At 47.0% G+C, this 17393-nt stretch overlaps 1 protein-coding gene across 2 annotated transcripts in view; it reads right to left on the minus strand.

Annotated features, from left to right (window-relative positions):
- The window catches only part of RIPOR1 (RHO family interacting cell polarization regulator 1), a 119024-nt gene that overhangs the window by 69959 nt on the left and 31672 nt on the right, over positions 1-17393 (minus strand). The window contains exon 1 of one of the 2 annotated variants that reach the window (XM_069740044.1): positions 14638-14997. The exons of the other annotated variant lie outside the window; for it this stretch is intronic. The gene's annotated coding sequence lies outside the window, so the exon portion shown is untranslated. Of the gene's footprint in view, positions 1-14637; positions 14998-17393 lie in introns of those variants that run through there. 2 annotated transcript variants of the gene reach the window in all.

Consider the following 17393-nt stretch of genomic DNA (forward strand, 5'->3'; position numbering starts at 1 on the left):
GTCATTGTACAGGAGGAGGAGGTGAGCTGTGACATCACCTATTGTGAATGGTGGATCCTGTGTTATCTACTGTATATAGAGGTGTTATCAGTCATTGTACAGGAGGAGGAGGTGAGCTGTGACATCACCTATTGTGAATGGTGGATCCTGTGTTATCTACTGTATATAGAGGTGTTATCAGTCATTGTACAGGAGGAGGAGGTGAGCTGTGACATCACCTATTGTGAATGGTGGATCCTGTGTTATCTACTGTATATAGAGGTGTTACCTTTCTTTATAATCTGGTTAGTGATGATAATGAGACAGCTGAAAAGTCATCCTTACAGATCAGAAAGTATGAGTCTCTTATAAGGCATGTGAAAATTGAAAGTGTCAGGTTTTTTTTTTTCCTATTATAGATAGTAAGATAGAAAAATAATACAAATAAATTAAGCAACAGCCAAAAGGGCCATAGATTTACAGCACATATCACCAAGGGCTTAATAACATATGCGTTTTTCTGATGATATACCACATGATACTCAATGTTAATATATTACACGGTCGCTGTGCTCCAATGACAGTTACACACGGCCAATGACACAACCAACAATCCTGGAATTATAATAAGCCCCAGTAATACAAATTACTAGCAGTATCATAGTCACAGAAACTTTGAAAGTTGGGTGTAGTTGTCAATTTGTCAGATCCTAATCCTTATCCCGAGATGGAAAAAAAACCTTGTGCAACAAAACATTGAGGACCACGTAAACTGGACAGTTATAATGAAAGTAACACTCCCACTATTTATTTTAATAATTCATTCTGTAACTAGGCCCCCCGTATATTTCAGCTAGTAAGTTATTCCTTTTCCCTTTCCATATGAAAATTTGATGATTTAAACAATTCCTTCTTCTCCACTAGACAATTTGAGCAAATAATTTACATGGCTTTATGATTTCTGAATCTCAGTCACCAGAACTACATGTATGATGAAATTATATGGATTTTACTACTAAAGTTGTCTAGAGGGCAGGATGGAACAAAAACGCCTATCACACTTACTGATCATGATTATACAGCTCCTTGTCATATAGTTATAATAAAGATGACAGCTCATCCTTCATGATTACGGTATATATTTATAATATATTAGCTTTTTTAGGAGAACAATCACATAATCTACTATGTCTAAGGCTCACTTCCGTCTGTCTGTCTGTCTGTCACAGATATTCATTGGCCGCGGCCTCTGTCTGTCATGGAATCCAAGTCGCTGATTGGTCTCGCCAGATGCCTGTCATGGCTGCCGCAACCAATCAGCGACGGCCACAGTCAGATTAGTCCCTCCCTACTCCCCTGCAGTCAGCGCCCGGCGCCCGCTCCATACTCCCCGCAGTCACCGCTCACACAGGGTTAATGCCAGCGGTAACGGACCGCGTTATGCCACGGGTAACTCACTCCGTTACTGCCGCTATTAACCCTGTGTGACCAAGTTTTTACTATTGATGCTGCCTATGCAGCGTTAATAGTAAAAAGATCTAACGTTAAAAATGATAAAAAATCATCATATACTCACCCTCCGGCGCCTTTCCCGCTCCTCGCGACGCTCCGGTGCTAAGGATGGTATGCGACAAGGACCTTCCATGACGTCACGGTCATGTGACCGGGGTGGTCATCACAGGTCCTGCGCGCTTACGCGAGAAGGACCTGCCATGACATCACGGTCATGTGACCGCGACGTCATCACACCCTGGGACCGGAAGCTGGCGACAGAACTACAAGGGGCACTCGGATCGGAAGGTGAGTATATGTTTATTTTTTAACCTGTGACATACGTGGCTGGGCAATATACTACGTGGGCTGTGCAATATACTACGTGACCTGGGCAATATACTACGTGACCTGGGCAATATACTACGTGACCTGGGCAATATACTACGTGACCTGGGCAATATACTACGTGACCTGGGCAATATACTACGTGACCTGGGCAATATACTACGTGACCTGGGCAATATACTACATGACCTGGGCAATATACTACGTGACCTGGGCAATATACTACGTGACCTGGGCAATATACTACGTGACCTGGGCAATATACTACGTGGCTGGGCAATATACTACGTGACCTGGGCAATATACTACGTGACCTGGGCAATATACTACGTGACCTGGGCAATATACTACGTGGCTGGGCAATATACTACGTGGCTGGGCAATATACTACGTGGCTGGGCAATATACTACGTGGCTCTGTGCTGTATACTACGTGGCTGGGCAATATACTACATGGCTGGGCAATATACTACGTGGCTGGGCAATATAAACCATGTATAAGTATATAAGGGGACAATACAAATATCTTGCTGAGGATCTGTTTATACCAAGGAAGGTGACGGGCACAAGGGGGCATTCTTTGCGTCTGGAGGAGAGAAGGTTTTGCCACCAACATAGAAGAGGATTCTTTACTGTTAGGGCAGTGAGAATCTGGAATTGCTTGCCTGAGGAGGTGGTGATGGCGAACTCAGTCGAGGGGTTCAAGAGAGGCCTGGATGTCTTCCTGGAGGAGAACAATATTGTATCATACAATTATTAGGTTCTGTAGAAGGACGTAGATCTGGGGATTTATTATGATGGAATATAGGCTGAACTGGATGGACAAATGTCTTTTTTCGGCCTTACTAACTATGTTACTATGTTACATGGCTGGGCAATATACTACGTGGCTGGGTAATATACTACGTGGCTCTGTGCTGTATACTACGTGGCTGGGCAATATACTACGTGGCTCTGTGCTGTATACTACGTGGCTGGGCAATATACTACGAGGACATGCATATTCTAGACTACCCGATGCGTTAGAATCGGGCCACCATCTAGTACAGTATAAGGACACAGATGTATTTCAGATACCATCTGTGTTCTGTCCGTTTTGTTGCAAATCAATACAGAATGCTTCATACAAAAGATGGATCACAACTGGTCAAATCTGCATCAAAAGGGCACGTGAAAAGGCACATGGACTATAATGATTCTGAAAAAAAAAACATGGATAGGATGCGTGTATGAAACTCAGATGTGGGATTGGGGACTTATCCCTACACAAATTCTATCTAGTTACAAAAGAAATTTAAAAAAAAGGTATCTCAGAATGATTACAGATGGGGCTGATAAATGTATAGTGTATGTGGGTCCCACCAATCTCGAGATCATGGACCCGACACACACTGCTGTCAGTGGCGAGATCCTTGAAAATCACAAACGTGTAGGACTTCAGGCCACCTCTCCACTGACAGCAGAGGGTGACAGGGTCCTGTTCCCGAGACCTACATCTACTAACCATTTACAGCATATCCTTTTTAAGGACATTGTGGCTTTCTGAGAAAAATCACAATCATTGATAGAGGCTGTACCTAAAAGATCTATTTTTTTTCTGGAAAGTCATCGAAGATCTGAAGTCTCTTCTCTCTTCACATGCTATGGTCGCAACTAGGTTTTATACTAAACTTGAAAAAGAAAAACCCTCAAATAAAAATGGTGTTTCTGAGAACTTTAAAAGGAATCTGTAGAACAGATGTGTTTTCTCCATCCAGAACGGATCAAGTGTTCCGGGAGATCCCCCAAAAAAAAAAAAAAAAAAAAAAAAAAGGGAGTATAGGAGTTCAACCACTGTTCTGCCTGACCTGTCCGACAAAAAAGGACTATTAGGGAGTGCGACTAGCGGTTCGCTAGGGCCAAATTCAGAACTGTCGACACCAACGGTGAATCCTTCAGTCACGGAACAAGAGAGAACTTCCTAGTAAAGTTGCCGATGGTCCACAGTCAGGAGGAATTCTGTTCACAATTTGTTGGGAACGCAAAGTAGAAGTCTTCTTCTGAATGGCACAGATGCAAGGATGTGGGGCTGCGGAGCACACATTCACCTTACTTTCCAGGCAAAAAAGGTGGCGATTTTCCGTGCTAAACCTGCCAGATTATTTGATTCCTAAACTAGGAATGGGGAACACTATCAAGACCCACGCGATCATCTCTAGCGCTCAGGTTACTTCTGACTGCCTAGATCCCGAGGCGCTAATGTTAGGGTGCATCTAGAGTAGCCGACGCACGTCGTTGAGCATCCACCAAGTAAGCCGATCACCGGCTGTTTACCAGCCTGGATAGACAGGAGAACCGCACTTCTGATGAACAAGGAACGATCGGCAATAAATCATTCAATCGGCACAGACTAATTGTTCTGCATTTTTCAAAAATAAATTTCACTTCACGAACAAGACTTTTGCCCGTTCGTTGGACGATTGGCAGTAATAAGGTCACCCTTTCCAAAACTCAAAATTCTGGAGAAAATTTTCCTCCGGGAGAATAAAGTCTGTTGAAGTGATTGATCGCGAGTTCACATTTCAGTCTTACAGGGAACCGCTCATGTCCACAAATGTTAGTTACCTGCAGATATAGGGTTAATCTGCAGGTTAGGTTAAAATCCTGCCTGGCTGCATTACTGTAGCAGCGGCTACAGGGAGAAAATTAGCTTATGTTCTCCCTGTAGCCGCTCGTTTCCAGTCATTGGGGCGATGCAGGGGGCGGTTACAGTCACTGCTGACAGTTTGATTGACAGCCTGCTCTCTGTGTGTGTGTACTGTCAAAGTGTGAGAGTAATTATAGAGTTCTCGCTGTATAATAAGTGGTGACTGTAACCACCCCAATGACTGGAAACGAGCGGCTATAACGTAATTTTCTCCCTGTAGCTGCTGCTCCAGAAACGCAGCCTTTTAAACACTCATTTACCTGCAGATTAACCCTATGACTGCAGGTAAACAGCGTTACTGGACAAGACAGGATCCCTTTCCAGCTTTAACTCTTATTTTTTTTCTTTAAACTCTAGATCTCTATAACTAGTTTTATTCTCGGTCTGAAATAATCATTGGCGGCTGTGGCTAATCAGTGGCCGCAGAGATCCCGCTGCTGGTGACATATCCGAGTCCTTTTTCAGCACAGACCATAAAGCAACGTGCGCTGGATTCAGGTAGGCGAGATCAATTACATTAATTTTTTTACAGACTGAAGCCCCATGAGAGTGGCCGCAGCGGCCAAGTGAATTGAGCAGCACATCTTTAGTTGATTCTTTTTTTTTTTTTTTTTATAATGCACTGCTGAAGTGACAGGCCGCAGCGGTCCTGAAGCTGGTGGAACCGTGGTGACGCCTCCTCCTCCGATGCCAGTGCACAACACGGAGCAGCCAGCACCGAATCCAACAGGGTGCCGATAAGAAAATATCAGGTAGTTTGTTGGTTTTTTTTTTTTGTTTTGTTTTTTTTCTTTACAGATCCAAGCAACAGAGCTTTTTCTCTCTTTTTACCCAGATAAACCCTTTAAATTTGCTCTCCCGATGCTTACAGATTTCTTTTTTTCTGCTTTAATTAATTTTCGCACAGTCCTTGGTGGACGCTCCGTTTCTCCAATGTGCAGAGATTATTCCATATTTAGCAGAATACCATTGCTTCGTCTTGTGAAGTCTATTCAGCTTTCATCATTTCAATTAAAAAAAAAAAAAAACACTAAAGAAGAAAAAAACTAAACAAAACCCATTATCAGTCAAGGATGCGGCATTGAAGAGTTTAGAGACAGGAAATGCAGGAAGGACAGAAAAAAAAAATATTCAGTATTCTGCGGAGGACAGGAACTATGGCGGATGTGTATAATATACGGACAATTCACACGCAAAGGGGTCAGGATCGGGGTCAGTCTCCCGAAAGATGAGATTTGGTGATCCTGAGATCTACCTGTATACACACGCAGAGGATCTCATAGCAAAGCAGGGAGAAACTGACCATCAACACGCTGTATAATCCGGAGAGTCATAACCAAGGATCAGAACAGAGCAGCTAATTGATGGAGGGGTACAGACCACTGATTCCAACACTGGCTCACTTTTTGGGCTGCTTGCTGCGGTTTTAACTTCTGCGGCTCTGCTAGTCCTCTCAGCAAGAGCTCCTGCCACATACAACTAGTTATTCATGAGCTCCGTCTTACCCCTGTCCCACCACCATTGATCGGCCACTTTCTTCCTATGCACAGCGTCGGAAGAACAAGGTCAATTACCGGTAAGTGTTCCTCGCTGAGAAGACTAGCAGAGCTGCAGCAGATCAACGCAGATTTATATTTTACTGTTTATTTGCTTCCTAAATGCAAAGTTCAGCAACTTTGCAAATAGAAAATTTGTAATGAGGACTAAAATTTTGCTGCTGCAGAGAGTCAGAATCCTGCAAAAAGTGTTCTAAATCCGTTAGCGCTCTCCCCCTTCACACGGACAGCACAAGAAGCAATTATATGCTGGTTTGAATGAGCCATGGAGACAGCAGCAGGCAATGATAAATGTACACATTTCCAATATAGAGAGGGGGAAAAGCATCTACAATCTCAAGGAGGGCAGAGAAAACAGGCTGTAAATAAGGTCACGTGCACACGATCAGTATTTGGTCAGTATTTTACATCAGCATTTGTAAGACAAAATCAAGAGTGGAACAATCGGAGGAAAAGTATAATGGGAACATATGCACCACTTCTGTATTTTTTTTACCACTCCTGGTTTTGGCTTATAAATACTGAAGGTGTGGACAAGGCCTAAGGAGAAAAAAAATACATGAAGAGGAAATAAGTGCAGGATAGAAGCTGTGCTAATATATGAGCTAATGAAGACAACTGCACCCAGAATACACACAGGCCTCACATCCAGCCTTTATTACTGGGAGAGACACTCCAATAAATCGAAACGTCTGACATTTGGATAAGGCTGCAAACTTCACAACAGGAGGGAAGACAAAAAGGACTGACAATCCATAAAAACCCAGTGTAAACAAAAATAAAATTAAAAAAAAAAAAAAATTATATATAATATAAGTGGTGCTATATATATATATTATATATAATATAAGTGGTGCTATATATATATATATATATATATATATATATATATATATATATATATATATATATATATATATATATATATTTAATCAGGAATATTTTAACAAGCAGACAAAAACAAATAAGGGGAGCAGACCCAGAATGTAGTGAAAAGCCAGGGAGTCAATTATATATGATGGTATAATGCCAGTACTTATATAAATACATACATAATGTGAAGCATATAGTTATCGGTGCGGCATATATCCTTAATAGCAAAGTGCAAAAGTCTCCACAGTAAAGTGGCCCAGCAATATCAATAATGGATAGTGGGGGTGTAGGAGATGAACAGGAGACTCCCTGCTGAGTGGCGTCCACCCCGACGCGCGTTTCAGCTAAGGCCTTCGTTGGAGGATAACAGGAGGTTAGAAAATGAATGAAGGAATGAAGATTGCAGAGTGAAACATGGGGCAAGTAATTAACTAAAGGTAACCACTAATCTATAAAAAGCCATTGGTAGAATTCATTTTGCAATACTCCTAGACTACATGATGCTATCATATAAGTCTGCAGCAGACTGGCATTGAGTACTAGAATGGTGAATCTCCAGTGAAGACTCACCCAACAGTGATTCATTCAGGGTGTATCTAGTATGGCTAATCTCAATATAAAGAATCCTATATGCATAATCATTAAACCTTGTCGGAAAATTTGCTCCCTGGTTGACCATTTTAATTAAAAAACATGGCGTAATACACATTGGCGGACACAGACAGAAAAGGGCCCCTGTTCAAAACAATATATGTGCCTTTTGCAGCCCAAGAGCTCCTAAAAGTGCAAAATTGCACCTGCTTTGGAGGTAGAAATGGCCGCCTTACCTTTTGGGCCCCTGTGCAGCTGCACGGGTGGCACCAATGACCTGTCCGCCCCTGGTAATACAGACAAAAGAAAAGCTATCCGAACACCAATATATATTTCAATTCACTCCTGGAGGTCCCTTAATGGAAATGTAACAGCAGGCTTTTATACAATCTAAGAGCAGCATGATGTAGGGGCAGAGACCCTGATTGCAGCGATGTATCACTTACTGAGCTCTGTTGCAGTTTCAGTAAAATTGGTGGTGATCATTACTACAGGACTAGGTTGTTATGATGAGGTAATTCAGTACCACAATGGACATAGAAGTCAGAGCACATACAGTGACCTGACAATAACCCAAAAACATAGAACGAGCTCTGAGACGTGGGAACTCTGCTGACCGCAATCCCTAATCCTCTCCAACCACACTAGAGGCAGCCGTGGATTGCGCCTAACGCTCCCTATGCAACTCGGCACAGCCTGAGAAACCAGCTAGCCTGAAGATAGAAAATAAGCCTACCTTGCCTCAGAGAAATACCCCAAAGGAAAAGGCAGCCCCCACATATAATGACTGTGAGTTAAAGGGAACCTGTCACCTGAATTTGGCGGGACAGGTTTGCGGTCATATGGGCGGGGTTTTCGGGTGTTTGATTCACCCTTTCCTTACCCGCTGGCTGCATGCTGGCCGCAATATTGGGTTGAAGTTCATGCTGTGTCTTCCGAAGTACACGCCTGCGCAAGGCAATCCTGCGCCTTGCGCAGGTGTGTACTTCGGAGGACACAGCATGAACTTCAACCCAATATTGCGGCCAGCATGCAGCCAGCGGGTAAGGAAAGGGTGAATCAAACACCCGAAAACCCCGCCCGTATGACCGCAAACCTGTCCCGCCAAATTCAGGTGACAGGTTCCCTTTAAGATGAAAAGACAAACGTAGAGATGAAATAGATTTAGCAAAGTGAGGCCCGACTTTCTGAACAGAGCGAGGATAGGAAAGGTAACTTTGCGGTCAACACAAAACCCTACAAACAACCACGCAAAGGGGGCAAAAAGACCCTCCGTACCGACTAACGGCACGGAGGTACACCCTCTGCGTCCCAGAGCTTCCAGCAAGCAAGAAAAACCAAATAAGCAAGCTGGACAGAAAAAAACAGCAAACAAAATAACAAAAGCGGAACTTAGCTATGCAGAGCAGCAGGCCACAGGAACGATCCAGGAGGAAGCAAGTCCTAGACTAGAACATTGACTGGAGGCCAGGATCAAAGCACTAGGTGGAGTTAAATAGAGCAGCACCTAACGACTTCCCCACAACACCTGAGGAAGGAAACTCAGAAGCCGCAGTACCACTCTCCTCCACCAACGGAAGCTCATAGAGAGAATCAGCCGAAGTACCACTTGTGACCACAGGAGGGAGCTCTGCCACAGAATTCACAACACTAGGTGCCTGGTGTCTTCTGGTCCAACCTCACCCCCACAACTGAAAGCCGCCAATGCACAGTGTACAAATAAAGAAACCAATCATTGTTGTGGGTGGGTTTATACACAGAAAGCAGCCAATCAGAAATGAAGGCGGTGTTTAGGGCTCAGCATTCAGTGCACCGCTAGTTCTGCAGCAGAGAGAAAACGGAGATTGTATCAAAATGACAGCATGCATGCCAGTAAGTGACACATCACTGGAATCAGTGACTCTGCCCCTACTACATGGTGCTGTCAGATTACATAGTAAAAACCTACTGACAGCTCTCTTTAAATTTAGGGTATATATTGGAGCATGACGACACTGTATGAAATATGGCAGTCCGCGATGGGACACAATCTCAGCACGGTTCCGCCAACGTGTAATGAGTAACAGTATTTCCGAACATATGGAGACAAGATGAGGAATGTGTGACAGCTGCAGCCGAGGCACAGATAACCAAGACAAGAGAATAAAAAGTCTCCTCTGAGCAACAAGCAAAGAAAACATATTAAAAAAAAATAATCAGAACGCTCAGGAGTCAAAGCGTTTACGATAATTCCACAGCCGGAGGTTTACACATTCCGTCCAAGAAAAAGGACAAAATTATATAAAAAGTATTAGGATCATCTGGACATACAACTCGTGCCACATAAGATCAGATCCGGGACTGTGAGGTCTGGAAAACCTTTCCCGAAGACTCAAGAAAACACTTCTTGACGTCCGGCCACCTTTTCCCCAAAGCGGCAATATAGGGGAACGGTTGGGGGGTCCGACGCTATGTCCTGGGTCCACCTCATTTGCTCTGACACCAACACACCAGCAAATAAAAATGGCGTCTCAGTCAAAAAGCGATAAAAATATAACAAACATTACCCTAATTTTCTACATTTATAAATAAACTTTAACATAAAGTCAAAACATTAAAAAAAAAATGTAGTGACAAATTCTCTTAAGTAATTTAGGGCGGTCTCGGAGCAGCCCCCATGATGCGAGCAGAGGGTTAGAAATTACCACGTTTTTTATTCTTACCCCACCAACAGCTGAAAAGGTTGGCCAGAAAAGCAAAATATTAGTGTGAAAGTAAAAATAAAATAAAAAATTAGATATAAAAATTCTAAAACTCACTTTTAATCAAAATAATGCCCCATAGTTCTGATTCCCCCATTTTTTTGTATCAATGATGTGCACGAAGGGGGCTGGCTGACTTGAATCTTACTACTAGCTAAGCCAGCCCCTTTCTTCTTTACTGGTGATTTAGGGAAGGATCTTCTAAGGCTACGTTCACATGTAGCGTTTTGCGGGGCTGCGTCGGGTGCAGCCGCGGCGATGCATGCGCCCCTATATTTAACATGGGGGGCGCATGGACATGCGTTGTCTTGCGTTTTGTGACGCATGCGTTTTTTTGGCGCAACAGAAAACGCTGCATGATGCAGTTTTTTCTGCCCCAAAAATCATGAAAAAATGAACGCATGCGTCACAAAAAGCTGCGTTTTGCATGCGTTGTGCGTTGCGTCGCCGACGCAGCACCGCAAAACGCTAATGTGAACGCAGCCTTAGCGATTGCAATGAGCCCCTACGTACAAGTCGTCATCACAAAAAAGCTAAAGTTCTCGGCTGGGATGGAATAAAGAAAAATTTAAATGGCAGAGGCTCAAGGCCCGGATCTGGAGCCGGGACAAGGGCCGGTGATGAGAATGAAAAGTATAGTAATAAAGTTTTAGTAATTTTCTTCCAGATGACAACTAAATTAGCTTTTACATATCCCAGGACAACTTCTTTACCGACTAGGACACATCCCTGTGCGTAGTCTGCACCCGCCGTTTTGGATGACGGTCAGTCTACCGGCACGATTTGCTTTGTTTTCAAATATTGTGATACATGTGATAAAACACTTTGGTTACTTTGTTAGAAGGGTTGTTACACTGTCTAAACCACTTCCTATTTTTTTTTTTTTAAACTACTAAAGCCATTTCCTTGTTAGGCTACTTTCACACTGGCGTTTTTTTCAATACATCGCAATGTGTCATTTAGGGGAAAAAACGCATCCTGCAAAGTTGTCTGCACGATGCGTTTTTGCCCCATAGACTAACATTTGCGACGCATTGACACACGTTGCAACCGTTGTGCGACGGTTGCGCCGTGTTGTGGCGGACCGCCGGGAGCAAAAAACGTTACATGCAACGTTTTTTGCTGCCGACGGACCGCTTTTTCCGACCGCGCATGTGCGGCCGGAACTCCGCCCCCACCTCCCCACACCTCACAATGGGGCAGCGGATGCGCAGGAAAAATGCATCCGCTGCCTCCGTTTCACTGCTAGCGTCGGAACCTCGGCCCGACGCACTGCGACGGGCCGAGTCCGACGCTAGTGTGAAAGTAGCCGAACTTGCCATTTTTCTCTCCCCCCCCCCCTTGGTTAGCAAAACGAGGCACAACAATGTAAAAACGCTGCAGTCCTGGTACGGTCCTACAACGCCATGTCACCTTGTAGATGGCGTCAATACTTTCCGCATAGGCGAGTTCTGTAATTATTGATTGCTCAGATGTAAGAAAGTCAGAGAAGTTTGGCCCCAAGTGCAATGTGCTCGATAAATCCGACACACTAAGTGTTGTACTGGGGTAACACAGATGACGTGAATACTTGTGGCAGCGGATTTTGCTGCACAATGCATGATGCTGCATCACTAGCCACAGGAGAGAACGTCAACGGCTCTGCCTCCCAATATTATACACAGAAATCAATATCGTCCGGTATGGAGTCTTACAAAGAAGCCAATAATGGTCCTGCCGAACCATCAATGAATAAATAATACCGCACCCATGTGCTTTTATACACAACACTCCTCAACACAGTTGGGGCTGTAACTGGTCACCAAATCAAAAGTGGACAGTTTTTCGCTTTTATTTTTATTCCCCACGCTCCCCTGATTTTTTTCTTATTTTTTATTTTTTTTTTTTACATCTGCAGGCGCTTTTATTCAGTGCCAATATTTTTTATCATCTTTACAAGGGGGCGTGGCTCCCAAGATCCTCAGGGACGTGTCACTGATTTTTTTATTTTTACACAACCTATCACTAAATAAAAAGTGCCCGTATCATTACAGGACAGATTTAATAATAAAAAAATAAAATAAAAAAAATTGGAATACTCAGAGGGAATAAAATAGGAATAAATAACTTCTAATGTCGGACCTGGTGACGAGTCCTGTTTAAGCCGCGGCTGTACGGCGTCTCTGGAAAGTGGTCACATTGTGACAGTGAGATACAGGCTGCAAGAAACTAAAAATTAAGCAGGATATGTAGCGGAGCCAGAATCTCACTGGCCATACAGCTGGCACCTGGGCATAACAGCCGTAATCGGAACTGGCGCCAATTGCAGAAATGTAACCTCTTAGATGCTGCTGTCAATCACAATGGTAGCACTTAAGAGGTGGAAAATGGGGGAGGGGTGCGCCCTCATCATAGGTCCGACAGCCATGTAATGTGTATGGTCGGCTTCACAATGCCGTCAGCTGCCCCAACCTCCCCGCCACATGATTGCAGGTGGTGATAGCATTGCCATAGCAGCCAGCGAGCAGGGGCTACTGAAGACCCCCAGGTCTGTGTCCGGACCACTGCAATATTAATGGGTGTTGTACTGGCAATTGCAGGTTCACGTCACCTAGAAAGACGAATATATATATTAAACAAATAGTATATATTTTATAGAGAAAAAAAAATATACAAGAGTTTATAGTAAATAAAATTATTATTTGCTATAAACTTATGTTTCTGTTTTATAAAAGGAAAAAAAAATTACATATATGTATGAATGAGAGAGAGAGAGTATTATAAAAAGAAAATCATTTATGTACCATAAACTTATTTTTCTCCTTTTTAATAATTATATTCCTTTTTTTCTCTAAAATATATATATACAACAGTAAATAAAACTAAAAAAAAAAAAATTATTTGGTACCACAGAGAGTGACTGTGGAGTATAGCGCCATATCATTATGTCACACAGCGAATCCCCCCAAAAAATGGCGCTGACAGAATCACAGGTTTATGGTCATTTCCTCTCAGAAAGTCATATACACCCCAAAGTGATGATGATGATGATGATGATGATAAGAAATACTCCCACCCAAAAAACACAGTCCTGGTGCCGGCTACTGACCACAAACACTAAAGTTCTGGGTATTGGGAGGCAGAGAGGAAACATGGCGGCGGCAGAGAGGGTCGGCACGGTGACCCCAGGGTGGGCAGGGTGTTGACATGATTACCCCAGGGTGGGCACGGTGACCCCAGGGTGGGCAGGGTGTTGACATGATTACACCAGGGTCGGCACGGTGACCCCAGGGTGGGCAGAGTGACCCCAGAGTGGGCAGGGTGTTGACATGATTACCCCAGGGTGGGCAGGGTGACCCCCAGGGTGGGCACGGTGACCCCCAGGGTGTTGACATGATTACACCAGGGTCGGCATGGTGACCCCAGGGTGGGCAGGGTGACCCCAGGGTGGGCAGGGTGACCCCCAGGGTGTTGACATGATTACACCAGGGTCGGCATGGTGACCCCAGGGTGGGCAGGGTGACCCCAGGGTGTTGACATGATTACCCCAGGGTGGGCACGGTGACCCCAGGGTGGGCAGGATGACCCCAGGGTGGGCAGGGTGTTGACATGATTACACCAGGGTCGGCATGGTGACCCCAGGGTGGGCAGGGTGACCCCCAGGGTGGGCAGGGTGACCCCCAGGGTGGGCAGGGTGACCCCCAGGGTGGGCAGGGTGACCCCCAGGGTGTTGACATGATTACACCAGGGTCGGCATGGTGACCCCAGGGTGGGCAGGGTGACCCCAGGGTGGGCAGGGTGTTGACATGATTACCCCAGGGTGGGCACGGTGACCCCAGGGTGGGCAGGATGACCCCAGGGTGGGCAGGGTGTTGACATGATTACCCCAGGGTGGGCAGGGTGACCCCCAGGGTGTTGACATGATTACCCCAGGGTGGGCACGGTGACCCCAGGGTGGGCAGGGTGTTGACATGATTACCCCAGGGTGGGCACGGTGACCCCAGGGTGGGCAGGATGACCCCAGAGTGGGCAGGGTGTTGACATGATTACCCCAGGGTGGGCAGGGTGACTCCAGGATAGACAGGGTGTCCCCCAGGCAGCACATAGCAGAAGCCGGCCCTGACAATGTCACGATATCACCACTGTCACGACATAGCGGCCCTCATCCCCCATGGCCTGGTGTATGGGGGGCAGCAGACCCCACAGCCGCTGTGCCCCCTCAGCCCTGGCACGTCTCCTGCTCAGTAAACAGCAGCTGCCCACATTAACCCCGCAGCTCCCGGCCGGGAAAATGAGGCACTGGCGCTTTAAATGATGACGGCACTGAACACAAAGCTGCTTATCCCGAATCCACGGGAGATTCCCCCACAAGAAGCAAATCACGGGCTCTTACATGGCTGCTCCGGGGTCCGCTGCAGGAAGGGCAGGTCCGGGCTGTGCAGGAATCCCCGCGGCTGCGGTCACATCACCGTCCTCCCTCCCGGTAACGCCCGGATATGTGGCGGCTGCTGTCAGCCCGAGCGGAGGAGGAGAACGCTCATCAGGCAGCAGCTCCACTACGTGCAGGAGGGCGGGGGAGGGGGAGGGCGCAGTGAGGAGCAGCAGGCTCTCCTTCCTGTGATTTCTCCCATCAGGAGGGGATGAGGCTGAAATCACATCACATCCACGGCTGCCCTCTCCTCACTGACCTCACATCCACGGCTGTCCTCTCCTCCCTGACATCACATCACATCCATGGCTGTCCTCTCCTCCCTGACATCACATCCACGGCTTCCCTCTCCTCCCTGACATCACATCCATGGCTGTCCTCTCCTCCCTGACCTCACATCCATGGCTGTCCTCTCCTCCCTGACCTCACATCCACGGCTGCCCTCTCCTCCCTGACCTCACATCCATGGCTGTCCTCTCCTCCCTGACATCACCTCACATCCATGGCTGTCCTCTCCTCCCTGACATCACATCCATGGCTGTCCTCTCCTCCCTGACATCACATCCATGACTGTCCTCTCCTCCCTGACATCACATCACATCCATGGCTGTCCTCTCCTCCCTGACATCACATCCACGGCTTCCCTCTCCTCCCTGACATCACATCCACGGCTTCCCTCTCCTCCCTGACATCACATCCATGGCTGTCCTCTCCTCCCTGACATCACATCCATGGCTGTCCTCTCCTCCCTGACATCACCTCACATCCATGGCTGTCCTCTCCTCCCTGACATCACATCCATGGCTGTCCTCTCCTCACTGACATCACATCCATGACTGTCCTCTCCTCACTGACATCACATCCATGGCTGTCCTCTCCTCCCTGACATCACATCCATGGCTGCCCTCTCCTCCCTGACATCACATCACATCCATGGCTGTCCTCTCCTCCCTGACATCACATCCATGGCTGCCCTCTCCTCCCTGACCTCACATCCACGGCTGCCCTCTCCTCCCTGACCTCACATCCATGGCTGTCCTCTCCTCCCTGACATCACATCCATGGCTGTCCTCTCCTCCCTGACATCACATCCATGACTGTCCTCTCCTCACTGACATCACATCCATGGCTGTCCTCTCCTCCCTGACATCACATCCATGGCTGTCCTCTCCTCCCTGACATCACATCCATGGCTGCCCTCTCCTCCCTGACATCACATCACATCCATGGCTGTCCTCTCCTCCCTGACATCACATCCATGGCTGCCCTCTCCTCCCTGACATCACATCCATGGCTGCCCTCTCCTCCCTGACATCACATCACATCCATGGCTGTCCTCTCCTCCCTGACATCACATCCATGGCTGCCCTCTCCTCCCTGACCTCACATCCACGGCTGCCCTCTCCTCCCTGACCTCACATCCATGGCTGTCCTCTCCTCCCTGACATCACATCCATGGCTGTCCTCTCCTCCCTGACATCACATCCATGACTGTCCTCTCCTCACTGACATCACATCCATGGCTGCCCTCTCCTCCCTGACATCACATCCATGGCTGCCCTCTCCTCCCTGACATCACATCACATCCATGGCTGTCCTCTCTTCCCTGACATCACATCACATCCATGGCTGTCCTCTCTTCCCTGACATCACATCCATGGCTGTCCTCTCCTCCCTGACATCACATCCATGACTGTCCTCTCCTCCCTGACATCACATCCATGGCTGCCCTCTCCTCCCTGACATCACATCCATGGCTGTCCTCTCCTCCCTGACATCACATCCATGGCTGTCCTCTCCTCCCTGACATCACATCCATGGCTGTCCTCTCCTCCCTGACATCACATCCATGGCTGCCCTCTCCTCCCTGACATCACATCCATGGCTGCCCTCTCCTCCCTGACATCACATCACATCCATGGCTGCCCTCTCCTCCCTGACATCACATCACATCCATGGCTGTCCTCTCTTCCCTGACATCACATCACATCCATGGCTGTCCTCTCTTCCCTGACATCACATCCATGGCTGTCCTCTCCTCCCTGACATCACATCCATGACTGTCCTCTCCTCCCTGACATCACATCCATGGCTGCCCTCTCCTCCCTGACATCACATCCATGGCTGTCCTCTCCTCCCTGACATCACATCCATGGCTGTCCTCTCCTCCCTGACATCACATCCATGGCTGTCCTCTCCTCCCTGACATCACATCCATGGCTGTCCTCTCCTCCCTGACCTCACATCCATGGCTGTCCTCTCCTCCCTGACATCACATCCATGGCTGTCCTCTCCTCCCTGACCTCACATCCACGGCTGCCCTCTCCTCCCTGACCTCACATCCATGGCTGTCCTCTCCTCCCTGACATCACCTCACATCCATGGCTGTCCTCTCCTCCCTGACATCACATCCATGGCTGTCCTCTCCTCCCTGACATCACATCCATGGCTGTCCTCTCCTCCCTGACATCACCTCACATCCATGGCTGTCCTCTCCTCCCTGACATCACATCCATGGCTGTCCTCTCCTCACTGACATCACATCCATGACTGTCCTCTCCTCACTGACATCACATCCATGGCTGTCCTCTCCTCCCTGACATCACATCCATGGCTGCCCTCTCCTCCCTGACATCACATCACATCCATGGCTGTCCTCTCCTCCCTGACATCACATCCATGGCTGCCCTCTCCTCCCTGACCTCACATCCACGGCTGCC

The sequence above is a fragment of the Ranitomeya imitator genome, chromosome 9, assembly GCF_032444005.1.
Source record: "Ranitomeya imitator isolate aRanImi1 chromosome 9, aRanImi1.pri, whole genome shotgun sequence".
Classification (NCBI taxonomy): domain Eukaryota; kingdom Metazoa; phylum Chordata; class Amphibia; order Anura; family Dendrobatidae; genus Ranitomeya; species Ranitomeya imitator.